The sequence below is a fragment of the Balaenoptera acutorostrata genome, chromosome 15 (genome assembly GCF_949987535.1).
Source record: "Balaenoptera acutorostrata chromosome 15, mBalAcu1.1, whole genome shotgun sequence".
NCBI lineage: Eukaryota > Metazoa > Chordata > Mammalia > Artiodactyla > Balaenopteridae > Balaenoptera > Balaenoptera acutorostrata.
The window spans coordinates 88,383,892-88,399,051 of record NC_080078.1 but is presented as its reverse complement, the minus strand read 5'-3'; the positions used below and the strand labels follow the sequence as shown (position 1 = coordinate 88,399,051).

Sequence of the window (15,160 nt, the reverse complement as noted above, 5' to 3'; positions counted from 1 at the left end):
CCGCCCATTGGCTCGCCTCGCCGGCCTCCCTTTAAATATGGCCGAGCTGTCGGCCTGGGGGCGGGCCCGCGCTCCGCGCCTGCGTAGCGAGCGCCGCCTGCCCCGGCGGGCTTTCCCCTGCTCTCCGCCCCACTTCTCGGCTGGCTCCCGGCGGGCCCCGCGCGGGGTGGGAGCACGAGACCCGGCGGGCGGGCCTGGAGGAGGGATGGGAATCGGCCGGGGCGGAGCGCGCGTGCGCGGGAGGGGCGGGGCGCACGTGTGAGGGAGTGGGCGGGGCGCCAAAGCTCCGCCCGCCGCGCGTGCCGCCCTTTTCAGGACCTGGGTGCGGGTGAACCTGTGGATCGTGTTTCCCGGTCTCAGTTTCCCTTCTACAGCAGCGTGCCAGACGCTTTCCCCCATCCTGGGCCGGAAGGCTGGGATGCGCCCCACTGTCACCTTCCCCAGGGGCAAAGGCTGGGGGTCCCTTCCCCGGAGAGTGACCGGGGGGGGGCCGGGGTCCCTGCCCGTGGGGTGAAGGTGTGGGGCCGGGAGGTTTCTTCCCCGGGGTAGAAGGCAGGGGGCCGGGCCGGGGTCTTTGCTCGCGGAGTGAAGACGGAGGGTGGGGGGTGGTCTCTTCCCCGGGGGCGAATGCGGGGGACCAGGGTCACAGCCCAGGAGGTGAAGGTGGGCGCCGTGCTCCGCGCGTGGGGCGCAGTAGTAACTGCGGGTAACGAGCGCTTCCGGCGCGTCAGCCGCTAAATATAAGGTGCTGAGCGCATCTTCTCTTTTAATCCGCCCCTCCCCCCAAACCTGCGGTGGCGTTCCGCGTCCCTTAAAATAAATCCCAGCCGGCCACCAGGGCTTCCGAGACCCGCCTGACCTGGCCTGCTTGCCGCTTTGCCCGGCTCCGGCTCGGAGGCCTCGCTGTGGAGAAACGGGCCGCCCCCTCCTGTTCGCCAGACCCCCTTCTTGCCTGCACAGCCCTTTGCTCGATTGGTGATTATGTCTGCGCTTGCTTTCTGCCTGTCTCTCCCTCTTGACCTCAGATCAGCGACTAGTATTAGGTCCTGAAAAAAACTTGGTGAGTGGTGACCAGCATTTTATAAAAATGAAACAATGAGAGAGGGCATCTCACAGTGAGTGCTCTTGCTCTGTGAAGCATTTATTTCACTTACACGTATTTAAGTGGGTACTTGATCAAGATGCAAAGTGTATTTCTTACAATAAGTGCCAGACGAAAAATGAAAGCCGCTGCAGAGAACACCTTACGGCAACCTGCACATAGGCTCTGACTCCCCATTTTACAGAGGAAACTGAGACCCAGCACAGGACAGCTGCCCCGCCTGCCCTTTGTGAATCCCCCCATTCCACCAGCACCCGGCAACAGTAAGAGAACAGTATTGGGTTGGAGAAAAGGGAGCACAGAAGGCGCAGACGAGAAGATGGAAAAGTCTTCTAAATATATCTGCCGAGATTTACCAGTGCATCTCTGCTCCTGGAGAATCGCGTTGGTGAGGAGAGGGTGGACAGCGCGGCCCCAGGGTTAGCCCAGCTCCAGTCAGAGAGGTCTCCAGGCATCGGGGCATCCTGCCCTTGGACAGGAGACAGGACTCTCCCTCAGCACAACGCAGTCTTCCCCAGGGTGCACCTGTGTGGCGTTGGTGCCACCCCAGGTCTCCTGACCACCTCAGCGACCATCTGGCCTTGTGGTCCCCCTGTACAGCAGAGTTCTTCCCCACCACCACCACCACTTCCCAGGTCCAGAACACGACTTGCCTAAGGTCACAGGTTCTGTGCCTCGGAACTCTCGCCACAATCTTCTGTGTGTGCTGGAGGTGGGGACGCGCTCCTCACCAACTGGAGCCGATTCTACCTTGGAAGGGGGAGCTGGGTCCTGAGCTCCAGGATCAGGGCAGGGGGCAGTTCCTGGAGACCTCTGAGAGCCCACTGGGCCCCCGGGTGTACAGCTGGGTGGTTCCCTGAGGACATCAGTCACTGCAAATGCCCGGGCAGGGCAGAGGCTAAAAATATACGTGGCGCACAGGTCCAGGAAGGCTGGCCCTGCCACTCATTCCTTGGTGTCCTGCCCAAAGTGGAGGGCACTTGTGAAAGGTCTGAGAGGGGGAGCAGTTGTGTGGAGCCTCAGCTTGGCCCGGGAGTCCATTGGTGTGGTCTGTTCTCCGTGCGAGGGCACACCCCTCCCTGAACAGCACCTCCACCCTAAACAGCTGTCCACAGTGCCCACCCGCTCGGTCATCACCAAGCCTTAAACTCCTGAGCCTGGGGATGTAGAGAGGGGAGCTGAGAAGCCGAAAAACCCTGGGCAGGTTGGACTCCCTGCCTCAGTTTCTCCTTTTGCCAGATTGAGAAGACAGCTGTCCTGCCCATCTCACTGCTGGATGTGAGGACCCCAGAAGATAATGCCTGTGATGGGCTTTTGAGAGGCGCTAGGGGCCCGTGCATGGGAGACGGTGGTCCCTGCAGAGGACCACAGAAGCGGCTGGCCGGCTTTCCACTGTACCCATGAGCCACGTACCAAGCCCTGTGTGTTCGGAGGACAGCGTCCCTTATTAAGGACGGGTATGAAGATAAGGACCCAGGACCCGGCCTGGGGTTCCATCGCAGCCCGTGTCCTGTAGCAGGTGAGGGGCACGTGGCCACAGAAGGCCACTTTGTGACTGATGTGAACCTGAGAAAGAATGATGGGCCCAGCCACTGATTTCACAGGTATTGCTTAGTAGGAGCAAAACAAAACAGGTGAGTTGATTCAAAGAGGTATTAGTAACAGATAGGTGGACACAGATAAAACAGAAATCGAGTCTGGGGTCTGAAGCAGGGGGTGTGCCAGCAGGGTGGGACCTTGCCTGTCCCCTCCTCTCCTTCGGGCCCTAACGCACAAGAGGGGCGGATGTCCACCCGCTAGGAGGGAGCCTTTGCCCGGAGAGAGCGAGGAGCCAGGAGGAAGCTGAGGGTTGCAGGCGGGCTGGGCGGCAAGGGCAAGGCTGGCTTTGAAGGTGACCCGTACCAGGAGCCTTTCAGGCAGGTCACAGGGCTGGGAGGCCCGGGTGGCTGTGTTCAGGGCCTCTGTGGTCAGGGAGTAAAGACAAGAAAAGCAGGGTTGATCCCACACGGCCAGGAATTCTCCCCGAGGTCTCTGCTCTCTGTGAATCCAGTGGGAATCCATCCCCGTCCCCAGGGCCTGCAGGGCTGTTTTCCCTGGAGGCTCCGTGAGCACCGCTGGCTTGAGGTTCATGCATCTTTGGACCCCCCTCCTCTCCTCGCCCTTCTCCTTTACCCCTTCGTTCCTTTTCCGTCTCCCTCTCCTCCCCCTCCCCCTTCCCTGCCTCCGCTCCTCGCCTCCCCCCGCCGGCCGCCCACCCAGCTGAGCCTTCTGGTGATGAGGCGTGCTGTGGGGAGTAAACAGGAGTGCGTTAGGACCCAGACCCAGCTGAGCAGCCTCGGCCCACCTTTCCAGGCCCGGCTGGGTGGGAGAGGTAAGCCAAGTTGATGGGACTCTGGCAGCCCCAGACACTAGGTCCCCAAGTGTCAGATTCTAACATGGCGGCCCTTCAGAAATACAGAGAGGAAACACTTAGAGAATATCCTGGGAACAGGAAGATGGACGGGCCAGTCGGCTTTCCTCTCCTGGTGACGATTAAGCCCCTCGATACTGAGGGCTTTAAGAGCTCAGGAACAGCTTAGGGTGCACATTCCTGGGACCCCTTAGCCACCTTCACCACCCAGGGCCGGTCAGGCAGACGTGGCTGGCATCCTGGCCCCAGAGCCTCCTGGCTGTGCCTCTAGCATGAAAAGTGGGGCCCAGGTTGTGCCTCGTGCTGTGAGGATGGAAGGTGCAAGCGAGCTGTTTGCACCAGGCCAGCGTGTGGGAGGGACCCTCGTAACCCCTCATCCTGGGTCACCAGCGTCCGCTTGCATGTGTGGGGCCTCCCTGAGCAGGGTGATAGGAAAGGTAGCTAGCGACCGGGGCCTACCACGCACACAGGGAGGGTTGAGGGAGGCTGCGGTCCCCTGGGCCCTGAGCATCCCCAGCTGGGCCCACCCTCACCCATCCCACAAGGCCCTCCTCACCCCTTCCCTCTGCCTGGGCTCCCTCACCGCCTCATTTAGGGAAGAAGAGGTGTCCGGGTCAGAGAGTCAGTGGTGAGGGTTTGGCTCCCCTGCGCCAGACCGGCAGGGGTGGCTGCTGAGAGCAGAAGTGGGACAAGACAGGTTTCAAAGGGGAGAAGGAAACTGCCCAGAGGCAGAGCACGCGGGGGCCGCTCCTGGTTCCTCCCGCCTCCCCCTCTGCTATGTGCCCTGGGCGTCTCCTCCGGCCAGCTTCTCCTGGGGCAGGGTGCCGTCAGCCACGGTGACGGGGAGGCCAGCGGCTCAGGGTGACCTGCCCTCACACCCTAAGAGCTTCCACGCTGGCCTCGGGTTCTAGCGCAGAGCTTGGCACGAGGCAGGTGCACCATCGCTGTTTGGCTCACCTTGAAGGGGGCCACGAGAGGGCCCCGGACAGGGGCTCTGCCAGCGTTCCGTGCCAGCCGCCCGCACCTTGCCTCCTGGTGGGTCCCGAGAGGAGGTCGGAAAAGGGGGGTGGGCAGTGGGGAAGGGGACTGTAGGGCCCCCTGTGTTCCCCTGAGCGCACTACCCGCACAGTCGGGGTCGTTTATATTTATCGACAGAAGATCCCTCTAAGGGCCCAATGGTGATGCACGTATCTCTTTGGCAGCAGACGCTCACTGGAGCGTTCTCACAGCAGAGCTGGAGACCCCCACGACCCGTGACCTCTAGCAGGAGACTGGGTCAGCCTGGGCACCGCACGTGAGCAGACCGTGGCCGCACAGACAGGGCCACGAGGGAAAGACACACAGAGAACAAATGCCCTGCACAGAGTCACAGGCCCCCGCAACGTACACAGGCTGTTAGAGGTGAGGATGGCGGCCCCCCGGGGCCTAAGGGTGAGGAGACCAGCCTGGGCTAGATGCTCAGCCAGGGTCACACGGCCACTGAGTGGCCAACCTGGGATTCCGATCTGAGTCTCAGGCTGCTGACCCGGACACCCTGCCTCGTGGTGCTCCCTGCTCAGCCGCGGGGGAGATACCAGATGCGGCTTCTTCCTTCAAGGAACGCACGCTGTACAGGTGCCCCAGCTGCAGACTGTCCTGAGGCTGCAGCTGGGCGCTGTGGGGCGCGTTCCTTCACCTTGTCCTCTCTTGACCCCATGCAAAGGATGCAGGATGCGTCCCAGGGAGTTGCCCCAGTAACCCAAAGGCCTACCCAGGGAGCATCCTAGGATGTGAACTCCAAGTCAGCTCCAAGGCTGGGTGCTTGTCTTTGCACCTGCCTGATGGTGCACGAGCGCCGGCCTGGCAGAACCGCAGCCCCCAGGAATGGAGTCGTGTAAATAAAGGAGTGGGGGACTTTCCTGGTGGTCCAGTGGTTAAGACTCCACATTCCCAACGCAGGGGGCCCAGGTTCGATCCCTGGTCAGGGAACTAGATCCCGCATGTCACAACTAAAAGTCCGCATGCTGCAACTAAAAGATCCTGCACGTGGCAACGAAGATCCGCATATTAAATATTTAAAATTAAATATTTAATATTTTAAATATTAAAATTAAAAAAATAAAATAAAGAAGTGGTAGAGACAATCCAGCCCTCCCAAAGCCTGTGGTCCCCTGGCAGTGCTCGGGAGCCAACGTGAGGACCCCTCGTCTGCGAACTGACATTCTCACCTGGCGAGAGGCTGGAGTGTGGCTGGAAAGCATCCTGCCGGGCACATGGGTGTTTTTGCAAGTGTGAAGGTCCACCCTGTGAACACCATACACCTTCCCTTCTGTGGCTGCCTTAACCCCCTGAACGCAAAGGCTCGGTGGCCAAGCCTGGGCACCGAGGCAGACGCTTGTCGTGATGCGGACGCCCTCGGACGGGCGGGGGCGTGTGTGGCAGAAGGGGCAGCATGCGGGCCGGGCTGAGAAGCGGGCTCTCCTCCAGGAAGATGCCTCAGTCCAGAGCTGCTTCCAGATTTTCCAGGAGGTTTCAGCAGCTGGATGGGGCGGACGGCACCAAAAACACATTGCCATGGCTCGTGTTGCTCATACAAGCGATCGCAGACCTCCGGAAGTACATATTTGTCTTTCCCAAGCAGCAAACATGAGAACCACCTTTGCCTTGGGAGTCTCCCTGGGTTCGGGGACGTGTTTTCACGAATGGCGTTTACCACGCTCCCTGGAATCTCGGGGCCAGCAGTGCCGAGTCTGATCTCTCTCCGCGCTGGGCTGGACTGAACTCACGCTTATTCGTTCATTTATTTGTTTACTTAGCAACATTATTGAGGTATTATTTACATACCATAACATTCACCCATTTAAGGTGTTCAGCTCAGTGGTGTTTAGGGTAGTCACAGAATTGTGCAGCCATCACCACTGTGTAATTCCAGAACATTCCAATCACAACTCCCGAAACCCTAGAGCCACTAGCGGTCACTCCCCACCGCCCTGTCCCCCAAGGCCCAGGTAACCACGATGGATTTGCCTGTTCTGGACATTTCCCATTCATGGAATCATACACTACGTGGTCTTTTGTGACTGGCTCCTTTCACTATGCATACGTTTATGAATGTTTTCAAGGCTCATCCAGGTTGCAGCATGTATGAGTACTTTGTTTCTTTCTGTAGCTGAATAACATTCTGTTGTATGCTGGTGTTTACGTGTTCATCGGTTGATGGACATTTGGTTTGTTTCCACCTTTCAGCTACTATGAATAATGCTGCTGTAAACATTGTGTACAAGGCTTTGTGTGGATGTATGTTTTCATTTCCCCCGGTATATACCTCGGAGTAGAATTGCCTGCTCATATGGTGAGTCTATGTTTAACATTGTGAGAAACCACCAGACGGTCTTCCAAAGTGGCTTCACGTCTTTATATTCCCACAGCAACGTGTGAGGGGAGCCTGGTCTTCGTCTGATGCTGTCTGGGGACAGGGTGTCCACGTCTCAGCAGGGCTGTTCCTTCATTTGGGGATGAAAGGCACCTCCCTGCTCAGAGGAGCGCCTTGGCACCAGGCGTCCACGTGCTCTGTCAGCAGTCACCCAAGGGGCCGACTTCCGTACTCAGATGAGCAGGGCAGATAGAGGTTTCTTTTACCACAGGCCTTGGGAGAGGACTGGCGGCCTGCTCCTGGGAAAGCCGCACTGGGGTTGCCGCACAAGCAGCCAGCCTTTTATCCCAGTCAGTCATGTAGCACAGGGGTCCCCGACCCCCAGGCCGCACAGCAGGAGGTGAGCGGCGGGCGAGTGAGTGAGGCTTCATCTGCCGCCCCCCATCACTCCCCATCGCTCGCATTACCGCCTGAGCCATCCCCCCCTCCCCTGCCGTCCGTGGAAAAATTGTCTTCCGTGAAACCGGTCCCTGGTGCCAAAAAGGTTGGGGACCGCTGATGTAGCACAGGAGACGCAGGCCTTCAGCCTGGAGTCCCCAGACCTTACAGCTCCAGGTCTTCAGGCCTGCGGTTACCATCCCTGCCCTGATACAAGCAGACCTCAGAGATGTTGTGGGTTCCGTTCCAGACCACCGCAATAAAGCGGATATCACAATAAAGTGAGTCATGAATTTTTTTGGTTTCCCAGTGCGTATAAAAGTTATTTTTACGCTGTAGTCTATTAAGTGTGCAGTGGCATTGTGTCTGAAAAACATTGTACGTACCTTAATTTTAAAATAATGCTGTTGGAAAAATGGTGCTGATAGACTTGCTAAATGCAGGGTTCCCACAAAACTTGTTTGTGAAAAATGCAATATCTGCAAAGTGCAATAAAGCAAAGCATAATAAAACAAGGTATGCTTGTAGAATGCAGACTATGCATTCTAATTTCTGCAGAGAAAAATAAGGCCCATGCAGCAAACACCTTGAAGGAGTGCTCAGAGAAAAAACAAGAACAGCAAGTGAAATTCACAGTTGAGTGTGTGCTGGGCATCGTGCTGAGCAGTTTACACGCACACGTCTGATGTTTGAAGCAGCGCTCTGGGTGGGGCTCTATAATCATCCCATTTTACAGACAGGAGGACGAGGATGAGGGCAGGTAAGGAACGTACCTAGCATCCTAGCAGAGCCAGGTGCAAACGCAGGTTGGGGACGCCCTGGCCTCCAGCATGCTATTACACATCCTCCCCAAATATTTGCTGAGCTAATAAACCAACCCTCCCTGGCCGTCCTGCTTGTCATCACATAAAGGCCAAGTGCGAGAGTCTCCAGGAAGAAAGTGCTGAGACAAGTAAGGGTACAAAGGGTTTAAGGGGGGGTAACACCTGTGAGGGGAAGAGTGGAGGAAGTCAGCTTGGGCTGGGACCTGACCAAGTCTGCCTGCCGAGCAGGAGCTCTGGGGTCCAGGGGAGGAGTCTCACGTGGGGCAGAAATGGCCAGGCCTTCGGACCACGGCCTTGCTCGGGCTGACTGGGGCCACCCTGAGAAGGGCACCACCTCAGTGAAATCTGAGGCGGACCCTAAGCCTCTAATGGCTGCGGGCAGTCTGCTAGCCCCGCTCCTGTGCTGGGCAGTGAGTCTCTTTTGGGAGATCTGTGTGACCACAGCCCACCCCTTGTGCCCACAGGTTCCCTCCCTTGCACGTGGGGGGCTCCTCCAGGGGTACCCCAGCCTCTCTTCCTGGGGGAGACTTAGGAGAGGGAGGGAGGGAGGTGGGCGAGGCCCCGCCGCTGCAGCGGGTCTCGGGGCCCCTCCACTCTCCAGCCTACAGCCCTCCTCAGCTGTCACCTCTGCAGATCTCGGGGGCCTTCCTGGAGTGGGAGCCATGTCCTCGTTCAGGAGGTCTGAGCCCCTGGTTACTGGACCCTCTCGGGCTGGGGTGCTGCTCTGTCCATTCACGGTAAGAGTCACCACAGCGCCAGGAGCGTCCTCAGAATCCAGCCCGCCGGTCCTGGCAACATGTGCTGGCCGAGCCTTGCAGCCTACACTGTAACGTAATCCTGACAGGCCTGGTGGCCCAGAGAGGGTGTGCGGACAGTCACCTGTTGCCTTATGGGGGAGAGACTTCTGTATCGTCTCCCCCGGGGCCGGCTGGCTCTAGCTGGGGAGGGGGGGCCGCGTCTGCAGGCTCAGGTGGCTAAAGGCCTCTGAGGAATCAACTTCTGCATGCACACACTCAGGTCTCCACCCCCTGGGGTCCCCAGGGGTCCCAAGCAGGGTCCTGACATCGGCGTAGCAGTCCTGCCTCGGCTGAGCAATCAACCAGCTGTGAAGTTCAGCCACTCTGGCCACCATGTCTGAATGTGAGCTTGAGTTTTTTCTGCTTTACCGCCTGAGTTTCTTTGAAGCTGCTAATGAGACTGCTGGCTCCCACACACGGCTCTCAATTGTTTAACTGCCCTCAGCTTGTCATTATCGGCTCTAAGTCAGTGCGACTTAGTCAACGACCCTCCGGTTCCATCTTCCCCCTACCCCCCACCCCCGCTCCTCTACCTTTCAAGCAACCAAATCAGTTTGGATCATGACACGGGGCAGACTGCTGGCCAGTGCAGCCCCTGCTACCAGCTCCGTCCCCCAAGTCATCCCCAGGGAAAGTGTTAGCAGTTGGGCCCCGGGCCAGGGATGGGCTTCCCTCACTGCCCCGGTGCTGAGCGGTCCGGTCTGCAGCTCCATCCTGCTGCCTGCTTTCTTGGACTGCTCCACTCCTAGTCCCAGCTTGTTCTCCAGGAAGTAGATGCTGAGGCGGAGGTCTCTTGGGAAGAAACACCTTCAAGGGGGAAAAGGGAGGCAGCAGGATCGGGCAGGAGGGACCACGGACCGCAATGTGCCAGCCCAGCGGGCAGCTCCGGAGCACCTGCCCATTGGAGGGGTCCCACGCTGCGCAGAAATAGGTGTCCTCATCCCCCCTACCGCCTTGCTGGCAGTCGCGGGGATCACCCGAGAAAAGTGTGACCTGGGCTTGAAGCTAATGGCTGGAGGCTCCCAGTCAGGTCACCCTGCTTCTTGCAGCTGGGCCGTGGTCCTTTCCTGGAGGGGCTCTGAGCAGCACATCTCCGCATCTGCACAGAGACGGTGTCAGTGTTTGTGGAATCCATCCCTTCCGCGGAGAGCCCTCAGCATTGTCACCTTGGGCTGTTTTGTGGAGAGTATCATACTCCCTCTGGCATGGTCCTGGCCCTTTTCTGCGAAACTGGGCCCCACCCAGATGTTGAGCATCTTTTCATGTTCTCATCGGTCATTTGTATATCTCCTTTGGAGAAATGTCTATTCATATCCTTTGCCCATTTTTAAATTGGGTTATTTGTCTTTTTATTATTGAGTTGTGATAGTTCTTCATATATTCTAGATACAAGTCTCTTCTAAGTGTGATTTGAACTTTTTCTTCCTCTGTCGGTTTTTTCATGTTCTTGATGTCTTCTGAAGCACAAAAGTTTAAAATTTTGAGGATGTCGAATTTATCTTTTTTGCTGTTGTTGCTTATGCTTTTGGTGTCATATCAAAAGAGCCATGGGGCTTCCCTGGTGGTGCAGTGGTTGAGAATCCACCTGCCAATGCAGGGGACACGGGTTCGAGCCCTGGTCTGGGAAGATCCCACATGCCGCGGAGCAACTGGGCCCGTGAGCCACAGTTGCTGAGCCTGCGCGTCTGGAGCCTGTGCTCCGCAGCAAGAGAGGCCGCGATAGTGAGAGGCCTGCGCACCGCGATGAAGAGTGGCCCCCGCTCGCCGCAACTAGAGAAAGCCTGGCACAGAAACGAAGACCCAACACAGCCAAAAATAAATAAATAAATTAATTAAAAAAAACAAAAACAAAAACAAAATGTACCGATGACTGAGCCGCACCCCGCAGCCATTAAAAAAAAAAAAAAAAAAAAGAGCCATCACGTAATCCAAGGTCTATATGTATATTTTCTTCTAAAAATTTTACAGTTTTTGCCCTCACATTTAGGTCTTTGATCAATTTTGAGTTAATTTTTGTGTCGAGTGTGAGAGAGGGATCTAGCTTCTTTCCTTTCCATGTGGGTATCCAGTTTTCCCAGCACGATTTGTTGAAAAACCTGTCCTTTCGTCATTGAATCATCATGGCACCCTTCTGAAAAATCACTTGACCATACATGTGAGGGTTTATTTCTGGGCTCTCTATTCTACTCCAGCTGGTCTATGTAACTCTCCATATGCCAGTACTGCTCTGTCTTGATTACTGTAGTTTTGTAGTAAGTTTGAAATTGGGAAGTGTGAGTGCTCCAACTTTGTTCTTTTCCAAGATTGTTTTGGCTATTCTGAATCTCTTGAATTTCCATATGAATTTAAGGATTCATTTGTCAATTTCCACAAAGAAGCCACCTGGGAGTTTGATAAGGATTGTATTGAGTCTGATATACAAGTGGTATCAGGGAAACGCAAATGAAAATCAATTTGGGGAGTACCACCATCTTAATGATATTCAGTCTTCCAATCCCTGAACATGGGATATTTTTCCATTTATTTAGGTCTTCTTTAATTTCTTTCAACAATGTATTGTAGTTTTCAGAATATATGTTTTGCACTTCTTTTGTTAATTTACTCATAAGTATTCATGGGATTGCTTACTTACTTTCATTTTTGTTTTGTTCATTGCTTCTGTATAGAAATACAACTGAGGGGCTTCCCTGGTGGCGCAGTGGTTGAGAATCTGCCTGCCAATGCAGGGGACACGGGTTCGAGCCCTGGTCTGGGAAGATCCCACATGCCGCGGAGCAACTAGGCCCGTGAGCCACAATTACTGAGCCTGCGCGTCTGCAGTCTGTGCTCCGCAACAGGAAAGCCTGCGATAGTGAGAGGCCTGCGCACCGCGATGAAGAGTGGTCCCCACTTGCCACAACTAGAGAAAGCCCTCGCACAGAAATGAAGACCCAACACAGCCATAAATAAATAAAAATTAAAAAAAAAAGAAATACAACTGATTTTTTGTATATTGATCTTGTCCTGCAACCTTGCTGAACTTGTTTACTAATTCTAATAGTTTTCTAGTTGTGTCTTTAGAAGTTTCTACAAGATCACATCATCTGCAAATAGTTTTCCTTCTTCCTTCCAATCTGGATGTCTTTTGTTTCATTTTCTCGCCTAATTGCCAGCCCAGTCCGCCGTTAGCTGTATTCCCAAAGAAATGTTTGTGTCACCAAAAGTCAAGTAGGGAACGTTCAGAGCAGCACTCTTCATAATAGCCCCAAACTGGAGCCCCCAGTGCCCATCATCTGAAGAGTGGATACGTAGCTGGGTGTGTCCAACCATGGATCCTGCAGCAGTGAGCGTGGACCCTCTGCAGGGTGGCAACAACACAGATGAGTCTCACCTACCGCTGAGGGAGAGAATGCCCACGCACAAGAGAACCCAGGTCCTCGGTAAGTTAAACGTAGACTCACCACATGACCCAGCAATTCCATTCCAAGGAATATACCCAAGAGAAATGCAAACATATGTCCACACAAAACCTTGTGTGTGAATCTTCACAGCAGCACTGTTCCAAAAATGGAAACAACCCAACTGTCCATCAATGGATGGATGGATAAACAAAATGTGATCCATCCATGTAATGGAATATTATTCAGTCACAAAAGGGAATGAAGCACTGACACAGGATACCATGTGGGTGAACCTCAAAAACAAGATGCTGAGTAGGGACTTCCCTGGCGGTCCAGTGGTTAAGACTCCCTGCTTCCACTGCAGGGGGCATTGGTTCGATCCCTGGCTGGGGAACTAGGAGCCTGCCTGCTGCATGGCACGGCCTAAAAATTAATAAAATAAAACATTTTTAAAAAAAAATGATGCTGAGTGAAGGAAGACAGACACAAAGGGAAGACACATATTGCATGATCCTATTTATGTGAAATGTCCAGAATAGGTAAATCCATAGGGACAGAATGTGGATTAGTGGTTGCCAGGGGCTGAGGAAATAGGAGGGTAGGGGCTGACTGCTTACAGTTTTCCTTTCAGGTGAGGAAAACGTTCTGGAACTAGGTAAAGCTGATAGTTGCACAACATTGTGAATGCCACGAAGTTGTACACTGTAACAAGGTTGAAATGGTGACTTTTTTTTTTTTTTTTTTTTTAAAGGATTTTCTTATTTATTTATTTATCCATTTATTTATTTTTGGCTGTGTTGGGTCCTCGGTTCGTGCGAGGGCTTTCTCCAGTTGCGGCAAGCGGGGGCCACTCTTCATCGCGGTGCGGGGACCGCTCTTCATCGCGGTGCGCGGGCCTTTCTCTATCGCGGCCCCTCCCGTCACGGGGCACAGGCTCCAGACGCGCAGGCTCAGCAATTGTGGCTCACGGGCCCAGCTGCTCCGTGGCATGTGGGATCTTCCCAGACCAGGGCTCGAACCCGTGTCCCCTGCATTAGCAGGCAGATTCTCAACCACTGCGCCACCAGGGAAGCCCCCGAAATGGTGACTTTTATGTTATGAGAATTTTACCACAATAAAAAATATTAACCCCCCACACCCCCAACACACACACACACAAAATAAAACACTGGGGAAACAAAAGACAGAAGTCTGTATAATTCCATTTACCTCAAGTCACCAACTTGGCTACAGGAATGCGTGATATTAGAAGTCAGGTGGCGGTCACTTGGGGGAGGGGTGGCTGGGTGGGGTGTCTCTGGGGTGCTGGGCACATTCTGCTCCTTGATCTGGTGCTGGTGACCTGGGTGTGTTTCGTTTGTGAAAATTCACTGAGTTGTGCACTTTCCAGTGTGTGTATTTTCCCTCAAGAACAAGTTAAGAGATGAAAAATCAAGCAGTGCTTCTCTTTTTTTAAATGATAAAAGAACAACACATCCATTTAAGAAAATAAATTGCAGAAAAAGCACAGAGGAGAAGGAAACTCCAAGGTCCCCATCACCTTTCCAGTCTTTTCCTGGAGAGCCTTGGGCCCCAGGGCAGCGGCCAGCACTGAGGCCTGAAGCTGGTGAGAACCAACCCAACGCTCTATGGTTTCTGGCAGATGGATCAAGTCGACTTGGTTCTGGTGAGCTGTGAGTCCACAGCCTGGGGCGCGCCTTCCTTCCTGGTCTCTGGGTCATGTCTTTCATGTTTCAAGTTCATGCTTTGGTTTTTCTCATGCCACTCAGGTTTATCACGGAGGGCCAGCGGGGCGTCAGGCTCCTCATGAGAAGATTCAACCTTTTTCTCTCTAGAGCTGGGCTATCCTTCCGCTCTATAAGCTTTAAAAAAATAGCATGTGGGTTCTTGGGGCAGGATGTTCATTTTGCAAACAGTTTCTGAATGGCACAACCCATTTTGATAAAATATGACTGTCAAAATGCATATTGGCATGAATTTGGGAAAGGTTTTTTTTTTTTAAATTTATTTGTTTATTTATTTATTTTTGGCTGCGTTGGGTCTTCATTGCCGCGCGTGGACTTTCTCTAGTTGCGGCGAGCGGGGGCTACTCTTCGTTGCGGTGCGCGGGCTTCTCATTGCGGTGGCTTCTCTTGTTGCGGAGCACGGGCTCTAGGCACACAGGCTTCAGTAGTTGTGGCTCGCGGGCTCTAGAGCACAGGCTCAGTAGTTATGGTGCACGGGCTTAGTTGCTCCGCAGCATGTAGGATCTTCCTGGACCAGGGATCGAACCCATGTCCCCGGCATTGGCAGGTGGATTCTTAACCACTGTGCCACCAGGGAAGTCCCAAAATGTAGAACACTTTCAATGTCATAGGTCCATTTTTTGCTATAGATTTGCTATAGTATATTTAAATGCAGTAAAACCCCCCACCATTCAATGTTATAATTTTGCTTTAAATAGACATGTATTTTAGAGAAATGAAGAGGAAAAATATTCTTTTATATTTGTTCAGGTATTTACCATTTCTGATGCTCTTCATTCTTTCCTGATGACCAAGTTTCTATCTGGTATCATTTTCCTTCAGTCTGAAGAATTTCCTTTAGCATTTCTTGTAGTTTAGGTCTGCTGGTGATGAATTCTCTTAATTTTCTTGTATAGCAAAATATCTTTATTTACCCTCATTCTGGAAAGATAGTTTGAAAGTTTGACATTCTGCAAAAGGGTTCACGGACTTTCTTTCAATACTGAAAGGTGTTGGTCCACTTTCTTCTGGCCTCCATAGCTTCCGATGAGAAGTCAGCAGTGTCACTTCATTGTTCCTTGCATGAGATGTGTTGTTCTCCTGCAGCTACTCATAAGATTTTTCTCTTTACA

The 15,160-nt window shown here is 53.8% G+C and overlaps 1 long non-coding RNA gene across 7 annotated transcripts; it reads left to right on the top strand.

Moving 5' to 3' along the window:
* Positions 1-47: 47 nt before the first annotated feature.
* LOC103000762 (uncharacterized) lies at positions 48-11,858 on the top strand. 7 transcript variants are annotated; one of them, XR_009005369.1, is made up of 5 exons: positions 48-1,060; positions 1,287-2,736; positions 4,718-7,583; positions 7,861-8,062; positions 11,590-11,858. It is a non-coding gene; the product is annotated as an uncharacterized LOC103000762 (long non-coding RNA). The 7 variants fall into 7 exon arrangements; XR_009005367.1 differs by having other exon boundaries at positions 48-2,736; positions 4,718-4,913; positions 6,920-7,583; XR_009005365.1 differs by having other exon boundaries at positions 48-2,621.
* The last annotated feature ends 3,302 nt before the right edge of the window (positions 11,859-15,160 follow it).